The sequence below is a fragment of the Agrilus planipennis genome, unplaced genomic scaffold (assembly GCF_000699045.2).
Source record: "Agrilus planipennis isolate EAB-ADULT unplaced genomic scaffold, Apla_2.0 scaffold45, whole genome shotgun sequence".
Taxonomy (NCBI): domain Eukaryota; kingdom Metazoa; phylum Arthropoda; class Insecta; order Coleoptera; family Buprestidae; genus Agrilus; species Agrilus planipennis.
The window spans coordinates 809586-818765 of NW_020438890.1; the positions used below are offsets into that span (position 1 = coordinate 809586).

General features: G+C 32.7%; 1 long non-coding RNA gene across 1 annotated transcript in view; it reads left to right on the top strand.

Moving 5' to 3' along the window:
* LOC112906840 overlaps positions 1-9180 on the top strand; it is a 96108-nt gene that overhangs the window by 36326 nt on the left and 50602 nt on the right. The window contains exon 2 of the long non-coding RNA XR_003232629.1: positions 3283-3340. This is a non-coding gene — a long non-coding RNA (uncharacterized LOC112906840). The remainder of the gene's footprint in view (positions 1-3282; positions 3341-9180) is intronic.

The window sequence follows — 9180 nt, forward strand, 5'->3', positions numbered from 1 at the left end:
AAAACCAACTATTAGTAGGTACTATTAATGTCTTTAATTAATAAAAAATAGAATATTCATTACATCATTTATTTAATCACCTAGGTACAATTTTATTTGAATTTAAGTATAAAAAATAAGTCCCCGCTCAATGTAAGCTGATCCAAAGCTAGCCCAAGATTAATTAGTCAAAGGTAATACAGTCAACTTTGATCCAGGTCTAGGACAAAGAAAACTACCCATTCTTGATAGATCAATTGTATGCCTAACTTGGTACAACCTTAGATGATCTCCGTTATGCCAAAGTTGGACAACCGAATGTTAGGCCAATGTTCACTCGATCGTCAACTCTGGCAGTTCTTGCATGGGTACGAGACCAAATGAGGTGACTCTTCCAAAAAATGCCAAAAAAAAAGCACAAAATGATTTTGGATGACCATTGACTAAAAGTGCGATAGTTCGCAGAAATGGTAGGCATTTTAAAAAGTACTGCGCATCGCAATTACTGAATATTTGGATATGAGAAGGCTGTGTGCAAGATGGTTAGTGCCTATCAACAGCGAGTATTATGTGAACTTATTACAGTGAGTAATGAAATAAAAAAAGGCCGTATTGATAAAAGTGAATGTCTTGTTTCATGACGGCAAAGCGCTTATCCCTATTCGCCAAATTTAACCCCCTCAGTCTATTTTCTTTACAAATTTGAAAAAAAATTACTTACTACGAATAAACAAGAAAAGTGTATCCATCTAAAAGGAGACTATTTGAGAAATAAATAATGTTTTTGCCAAAGTTTTTATTTCTTTATCATGCCGGTGAATTTTGGGATTGCCTCGTATAAATTATGGTCCCATAAAAGAGTGTTACTTTAGTGATATCCCGTGGAAAACAGTATTCTAATCTTATCGTGGATGTATGGTATCAATATTCATATTGCGTTATGACCAAAAATGTTAACATTGAAAGCAGATATAGATCCGTGATTATTTGTAAACGTCTTTCACAATTTTTACAAGATGGATGTGGACTAACGATAAGAACGTTTGAATATTAGTTCAGTTTAAACATTTTACTCCTACTGCATGAGTACCTCTAATTACAACAGTCATTAAAAATTAATTGAACACTACATACATAAATCAATTTGTCCTTTCAAATAAATTATTTCGATTGAATATCGACAAAAGTCGATAATATAGCACGATAGAAAAATGATAAGATGAAAGCCTCGCCGGAAATAATTACCTAATAACAGGCCTCTATCTCGTAATAGACGTGAGTTAGCAACCATTAATGTTTTGTATTTTTCATTTACCCTCTAATATTGAGGTTCGTTTCGGAAGTTTGTTTGTATTTGCCAAACTGTCATGGTTACGATACAACAATCAATTGTCGACACGTACGCGTTGTCGTCAAACCAATGAGATGTGTCCTGAATGATATGTATGATAAAGTGATCGTCTAATGACCAGTGGTCAGTTCTTAAAGTGCCATCGCGATAGCCAACCGATCTCGACTTTCAGCCACCTACATCGACGGCCTCTACATTCTGAAGTAAGATAACTAGATATCACGTCTGTGTTTTGTTCGCCATGCAATTAATCACAAAAGCATTCAATTGTTTGCAATATTATTAGGCACATGTGAGAAAGAAGAATACATTTTATACAATTTTTGCACTTAAACCTGGACAGTTACAAATACATATGTTTAAAAATAATGTTGATAATAGTTACCCTTTTTATAAATAAATCTACACTCACATGTATAATGTGCGGAAAGATAATGGTAAAATCAATTTTATTTATCAACTTATGGGCTTAATTAAAACACTTTTTATTAGTAGTGTGCGATATGTAGACAGATTCATATTAAAGCGAACAAAAAATTATTTTTCTATTTACGTATGTTTAAAAATAATGTTAATAAGAGTTACCCTTTTAGAATTAAATCTACACTCACATGTATAATGTGCGGAAAGATAATGGTAAAATCAATTTTATTTATCCACTTATGGGCTTAATTAAAGCATTTTTAATAAGTAGTGCGCGATATGTAGACAGATTCATATTAAAGCGAACAAAAAATAATTTTTCTATTTACGTATGTTTAAAAATAATGTTAATAAGAGTTACCCTTTTTATAAATAAATCTACACCCACATGTATAATGTGCGGAAAGATAATGGTAAAATCGATTTTATTTATCCACTTATGGGCTTAATTAAAGCACTTTTAATTAGTAGTGTGCAATATGTAGACAGATTCATATTAAAGCGAACAAAAAATTATTTTTCTATTTAGGGTATTCGAAAATTTTACTTTGATGTCTGACAGTAAATTCTGCTTGAAACTGTACAGGGTGTAATTAATTTTTCTCAATAACAGGTTGATTTATATTCGCTGATTATTTGTTCCCAATCACACACTAATAAATTGTTTTATACATACAGGACAAGACTACGATAAAACCACTAATTACAGCAAGTGCTGCAAATAGCAATTATTAGATTTATATTAGAGCATATTGAAATATAAAAAGATTTTTTCGGCTTGGGTTACAGGGAAAAACGGATCCTTATAAGATCACTTCGTTGTCCGTCTGTTTATCTATCTACCAAGCCACTTTTTTCAAAAAGTTGTCAGAACTAATACCGGTTAGATACACATTTCCGTGATAGTAGGATATCCTAAATCCTTAACTATTTGTGAACAGTGATCGAAGGTCTACCTCTGCTCCTATTTCTACTTCTGTTAGCCTTAATTATATAATATTGCTTTGCATTTTTATAATAATAAAAACGTTATCTTTTTCGTTCAGACCCCACAAAAGTATAAAATTGAAAATTATAGAACAAATGTCTGTGTAATTGTAAAGAAAATGGAGTTATTGAAAACTGATATCTCAAAAAGCCTACCTGTTTAGTTTTGCCATTGTTTGAACTACAATTAACAGCAATGTGTATCTTAATGAACTCGTTTCTATCAGATGTGAAACGATACTTTATTCATCAAGCTCGTTTACGTGTATTATAATTACCTATGGTGCATTCAAATTTCATTTCAGTAGGTATTGTTCCGTCTACCAAGAATGTAATTTTCCTTATTTTCATCTTGATCAGAACAATTAGAATAGAAATTTGTTTGTCAATAATTGTTCTCTTTAGGTAATTCTTTTTTGATAATAATTTTAATTCAAATATTTAAAAAAAAATTAATTTTTTTTTGACAACAAAAAGGTATAAAGGGTTTGTAAAGTGTAAAGTTTTTTATATAAATAAGTAACAAAAAAAATTATTTGCAGATTGCAATCACTTGTAACAGCTGAGACGGGGGCATCTCGCTGATTATACCACGAAGGGGTAAGTAAATGTTTTTTTGAATTTTACACTTATTTGCAGTCGAATGAACACAACTTTATTCAACCATGTAACCATTTGAATAAATTTGTCAGTGGGGTGGCTTTAAAATGCTTATTTTGATTTAATAATAGCTGTACCCTGCGCGAGTTGCTACGCCACCAACTAAAATAAATTTGAAAGAAAGACTACACAAATATTCAATTCATTTTGAGTCATTTTATTGATTGTGTTCATGCTGTGGGAAACACAATATTTCTTGTTTTTCCTATCGAAAATTGGTCGTACCAACTCAGAAACCTTCTTTGGCTCATGCACAATAACTTTGCTAAAGATCATCACATGATCAAATATATAGTTACGATTCTATAAAGGACATACAGATAAACATTCATTTTTATATATATAAATTACTCGTGTCGTTAATTAATTTTTTAAGTCACATTAAGTTTGAAGATTTCCTTTTCATTATTTAATGAAACTTTCGGTAAACTAACAACTTATTTTCTGTATTTGCAATATATCCTTAAAAACGTTCCAACATATCACAGATAAACGGTTGCTGTAGAGATATTGATATAGTGTCAGTATTTTAACATACTTTATCCTTTTTTTTTTAATTATTCAGTGTAATTCAATTATAAAAATTCTCTGAAATAAGCGTCACAAAATATTTATTTATTCGGCAAACGTTAATGTATATATCCAATAAAACCTATTACTTTTACGCTGTTCGTAGTAGATTTTGTATTCTTATTGCATTTAAAAAGTACTTGTGGATGCAGGTTAATTAATTTAGAGTTGCCATCCGTCCCGGTTTTCCCGGATTTGGTTTGGTTTGGTTTGCAAGGCATCTGGACAAGGGAGGTTTTCAATTACGAAATCAATATCCGGATTCTAAACTCAAAACACATAACTATAATTTTTTTTTGCAAATATTTGACGATGTCTTACAAATTTTAGCTTTTATATTTTCTGTGACGGTAACACTCTTGACAGTTTCCGCAACGACTCCCTACTCATGTATCAGTTATACTTGTAAGGAGCATTCGCTTCTTAGAAAATATTTATGATGTAGATGTACCGGATAATGCCTAGTTCCCTCCTATATACCTGGTTTTAATTAGGGTTAAAATTTTCGGTATGTCGAATTCCCTCCCAATTATACATCAATTGCCTCCCAACGGCGGCGAGTGACCTTGTTTTACTAGATTTTCAACGTGAAATTTATGTNGATAAATAAAATCTGTAAGTAGTCGTTAACTTAATTATCGCAACTGATATGAACGGGAGGGAACTCGGCTAGTACCCGGGAGGGAATTCGACTATCTATATTTTAACCAAAACTACCTGCGGGAAGGAATTCGGCATCACCGGTTTTATTTTCGATAAATAAAATCGGCAAGTAGTCGTTAACTTAATTATCGGAGCTGATATGAACGGGAGGGAACTCGGCTAGTACCCGGGAGGGAATTCGACTATCTATATTTTAAACAAAACTACCTGCGGGAAGGAATTCGGCATCACCGAATGTACCAGATAAAGATTTTCCGGGTATCGGATAACCGTGTACCTGATAAAACCACTATGGTTAATGGTTAACCTTCGTTCGGTCGGGATTTCCATTAAGTACCACCCTTACCAACGTTCTAAACAGCAAGTCCCGTTAAAACAGTTGTTTGAACACTAAACCAATAAAATTTTAATTCTTGGTTAACAGATTTCAACGAATGGGTTAATACGAAACCGTCGACACGAGCCTATATTGTTTATAAATACTAAAAGTCTGCAAGGTGACAAAATTATACTAGTAAGGTAAGAAGTTGTCGTTTCAAAACCAGAATATCAACCAGCGACAGAAATTGTAACAGTTCGGCCATAATGATGTATTCGTGTTTACGGAAAAATGTAAACTAGACTATATAGAAACAACAAATAATATTTAGTATAGTAATCAATAAATAATACAAATTAGTGCCTATTCCAAAAAAATCTTAATTACCAATTTTCAGGAGGTAGTTTTTTGTTGTGCTTGTTTGTCACGCCTTAACTACTCAACCGATCATCATGAAATTTTGTACACATTCGGAAAAGCACATAGGGTACCTTTTATCCAGACAAAATGCTGTTCCCGAGGGATAGAAAAAAAATTAGTTTTATGTGGCGGATTTCACACCTTTATTCAATCGATCATCATGAAATTCTATAGACACATTGTCAGAGGTACATAAAACGACATAGGGCTCTCCTCAAAAAAAAAAACTGTTCCCGACGGATAGAAACAAATTATTTCTATGCAATCGATTTCATGCCTTAACTACATAATCGATCATGAAATTTTGTAGACGCTTTGTCAGGGGTACAGAAAAAAAACATAGAGTATCTTTTATCTACAAAACACATATTGTTCCCGAGGGATACCAAAATTAGAACTACCCGCCACTGCCCAGTACCATGCGTCATTTTCCAGTACTCGGCAGGATCTTCTGCCGGATCCGGCGGGTACGGGTTCCAAATCATTACCTTCTATTTTGCCTGAATTTTTGCGTTTATGTTTGCCTTTCATTATTTTCCAATCGGAGAAAAGAGTTTTAAATGTTTCTTTCGAATAAATGTTTATTTGTGATAAATACGTTTTAACTATTAAAATCAAATTACTAATACCGTTAAGTATCTATTAACAAGTCAATTATTCTAATGTTTTATAATAAGCAAGAGACAAGTAATTTTCAGTAATTATATGATTGTGAAGACATTAAAAAGTCAAAAATAATATTATCGCAATTTATGTTTCTCGTTACCTATCGTTACTACTGCAAAAAATCTGTCAACGCTAATTGTCTTGCTTCAGGGTGATCAGATGAAGTACGTTGATGATGTGCATATTCTCTAAAAGCAAATCATAATTTGAGTTAGTAGATAAACATTTACGTACAACGAACGCTATAACATAACAAGCACTATGTGTGGAGATTTTGACTTTATTATCAGTAAAAGCGGATGTACACGCATCCGTGTATTATTGCCGTGACCGAAATGCATCCGTGAAAAATTTTTTGTTTGATAATACAGCATAATTAACAAAATTACAGTAGGTGTTTTATGATTACACGAAAATAGTAAAATTACTTTGTTCTATACATTTACAAACACACAATTCAAATTTCGTAAAATTTTTCCATACATTTATGTTGTAAATGTATAGTAAATTTACAATATTTTGTAACAGTTCTTTGTTGGCCAGTGTTCGACATATTTAGGTAAAACAGTATGTACCGAACTTGAATATTAACCGAGCATTGGACTAATATTGACAAACCTATACTTAATACTATATATATGAAACACTTTGACATTTAATAGTGGTTAACATCAAATATTAATGTAAAAACTCACTGATCTGTGACCTAATAAGTACGGTTTGTCGTTGTTGCTGTTGTCATCTATCGTAGCTTAGTGGTCAAAGCAGTGGTGCGTAAAGCCAAAGGTCTCGTGTTCGATTCCCAGTGAGGGTGTGACAAGAATAACAAATTTTTCCTCATTAACCTGTGGTAGTTTATAGTGGGTAAAAAATTGGTCGAACATTGGTCTAGTTTTATCAAGCGAATGTTTGGTTTCCAGGTTTAGATCTATTGTTAATTTCGGGTATTTCTTACATGGAAAATTTATTAGACTTTACGAATATGCACAAAAAATGTCGCAGGATATCAGATCGCATGATAGTGGTGACTAAGTCACTTCACTGTTACGAGAATTAACAGTTTCATGTCCCATATGGTTCACGACTCCGTTCCGTTAAAACCAAATGTTAACTAAACCCATACTATCTAAAATAAGCCGCAAAAAAAATCGATAGCATTTCTTTTATATTAATTTTTTACTGATTGTTAAGAACTAATGTTTCGCATTTACATCAGCCTACACGAACATAGCGGTGGTTAAAATATAGTGACTATGGTAGATAGTACCAACCTTAATAAGTTAATGTTTTAAATGACAGCCATCCATAGTGAACACTCAATTAATTTATGAACATTGGTGATCGTTATGTGATTCAATGCTTTCATTTGAAAGGACTTGGTGCAACCAATATCGAGGCCGAGTTAGATTATACTTTGGGAGAATCTGCACCTTCTTTTTCAACACTGACGTATTGGGTGGCAGAGTTTAAACGAGGCGTACGAGCAATAGTCGACCAAATGACTATTCCAGAAACGGTAAAAAAAAATGTACAACATGTAATTATACAACACGCTACTGAAGTTAAACTTCTTCAAACATACTGGGATAGGGGTTAGGGATTGTTTTAATGGTATTATTTGTACACTATGCTTCGCACGGGTGCAATGCTGATAGTAAATATATTATAGAATGTCTTTATACACAACATTCACAGCTTTTTTGTCATTAGACAATACAAACCAGCCGGTACCGCCGAACCGCTATGTCCCTACATTTTAAGTCTGTAATATTTTCGAAAATATTCATTTAAATTACATGCTGTAAAGGGCCATATTGATCTATATTAAATGCACAATGTATTTAAAAGTACTTAATTGGATAAGGATTAATGCTGTATTGCTTCATATTGCTTCGTAAATAAGCCATTATTTCTCGTAAAAAGTAAAGAATAAAAAATGGTCATTGTGGGTTATCCCTAAGAGATAGACATATACCATCGCGAACTTTTTTGTAGACCTTTTTAAGGTGTACAATACTGTAGTATATTATTTTGATCTATCTCGTAGGGTTTATTTACGACATCACAATACGAACCTATAAAATTATCAGTGTTTCTCTGCTATATTATGCATGTATTATACATATAAATCTTCCTCTTGAATTACTCTATTTATTAAAAAAAAAAAAACGCATTAAAATCCGTTGCGTAGATTTAGAGATCTAAGCATACATTGGGACAAACAGTGGGGGAAATGCGTTGCATGATTTCGTTACATAGCAACTCGCATGAAACGAACTTACCCTACCGTGCGTAAAGAAGTTTCACTCCAAAAAAATACAAAATGGTACTGGATGACCATTAAGTCCACGAGTTAGCAGAAATGGTAAATATTTTAAAAAGTGCTGTACATCGCATATTGGCTAAACATTTGGTCTTCAGAAAGCTGTGCAATATAGGTTGGCGCCTATCAACAGCGAGTATTATACGAAATTATCGCAGTGTTTGAGTAATAAAATTAAGGAATGAACGCCGCATTGACGAAAGAGAATGTCTTGTTCTATGACGACAATCCGCATGTTCACACATCCGATTTGTAGTGGCCGAATCAATGATTTAAAGTACGAATTACTTCTCCATGCACCCTATTCGTCAGATTTAACTCCTTCACACTATTTTCTTTTCAAACTTGATAAATGGGTACTATATATCATCGAAGCTATTGAACAATGCTGGGAAAAGTGTATCGAGCGAAAAGGAAACTATGTTGTGAAATAAATAATGTTTTTGCCAAATTGTTTATTGTCTTTGTCAGACCAATGAACTCTGGGACTGCTCCGTATGAATTATGGTCCCGTACAAGTTATGAGCTCTGGGACAAACTTGAATTACAAGTCTAAGCTAGATATAGTTGAAGTACCGAATGATAACATTGGGCCTGACTTAGCGTACAATCTTGGACCAACGATGAATCCCAAAGATATGCCAGAGTTGGCTTAGTGACAACCAACCTTCTGCCAAAGTTAAAATCATAAAATTTGTTAATAAACTATATATTAACAATTATTTTAAATAAGCATCGTTAGAACTAAGAGAATAACTGTTTATTATGAATTATAATAAGACAAATACAACTAATTCCATAAATATTTATAATAATTCA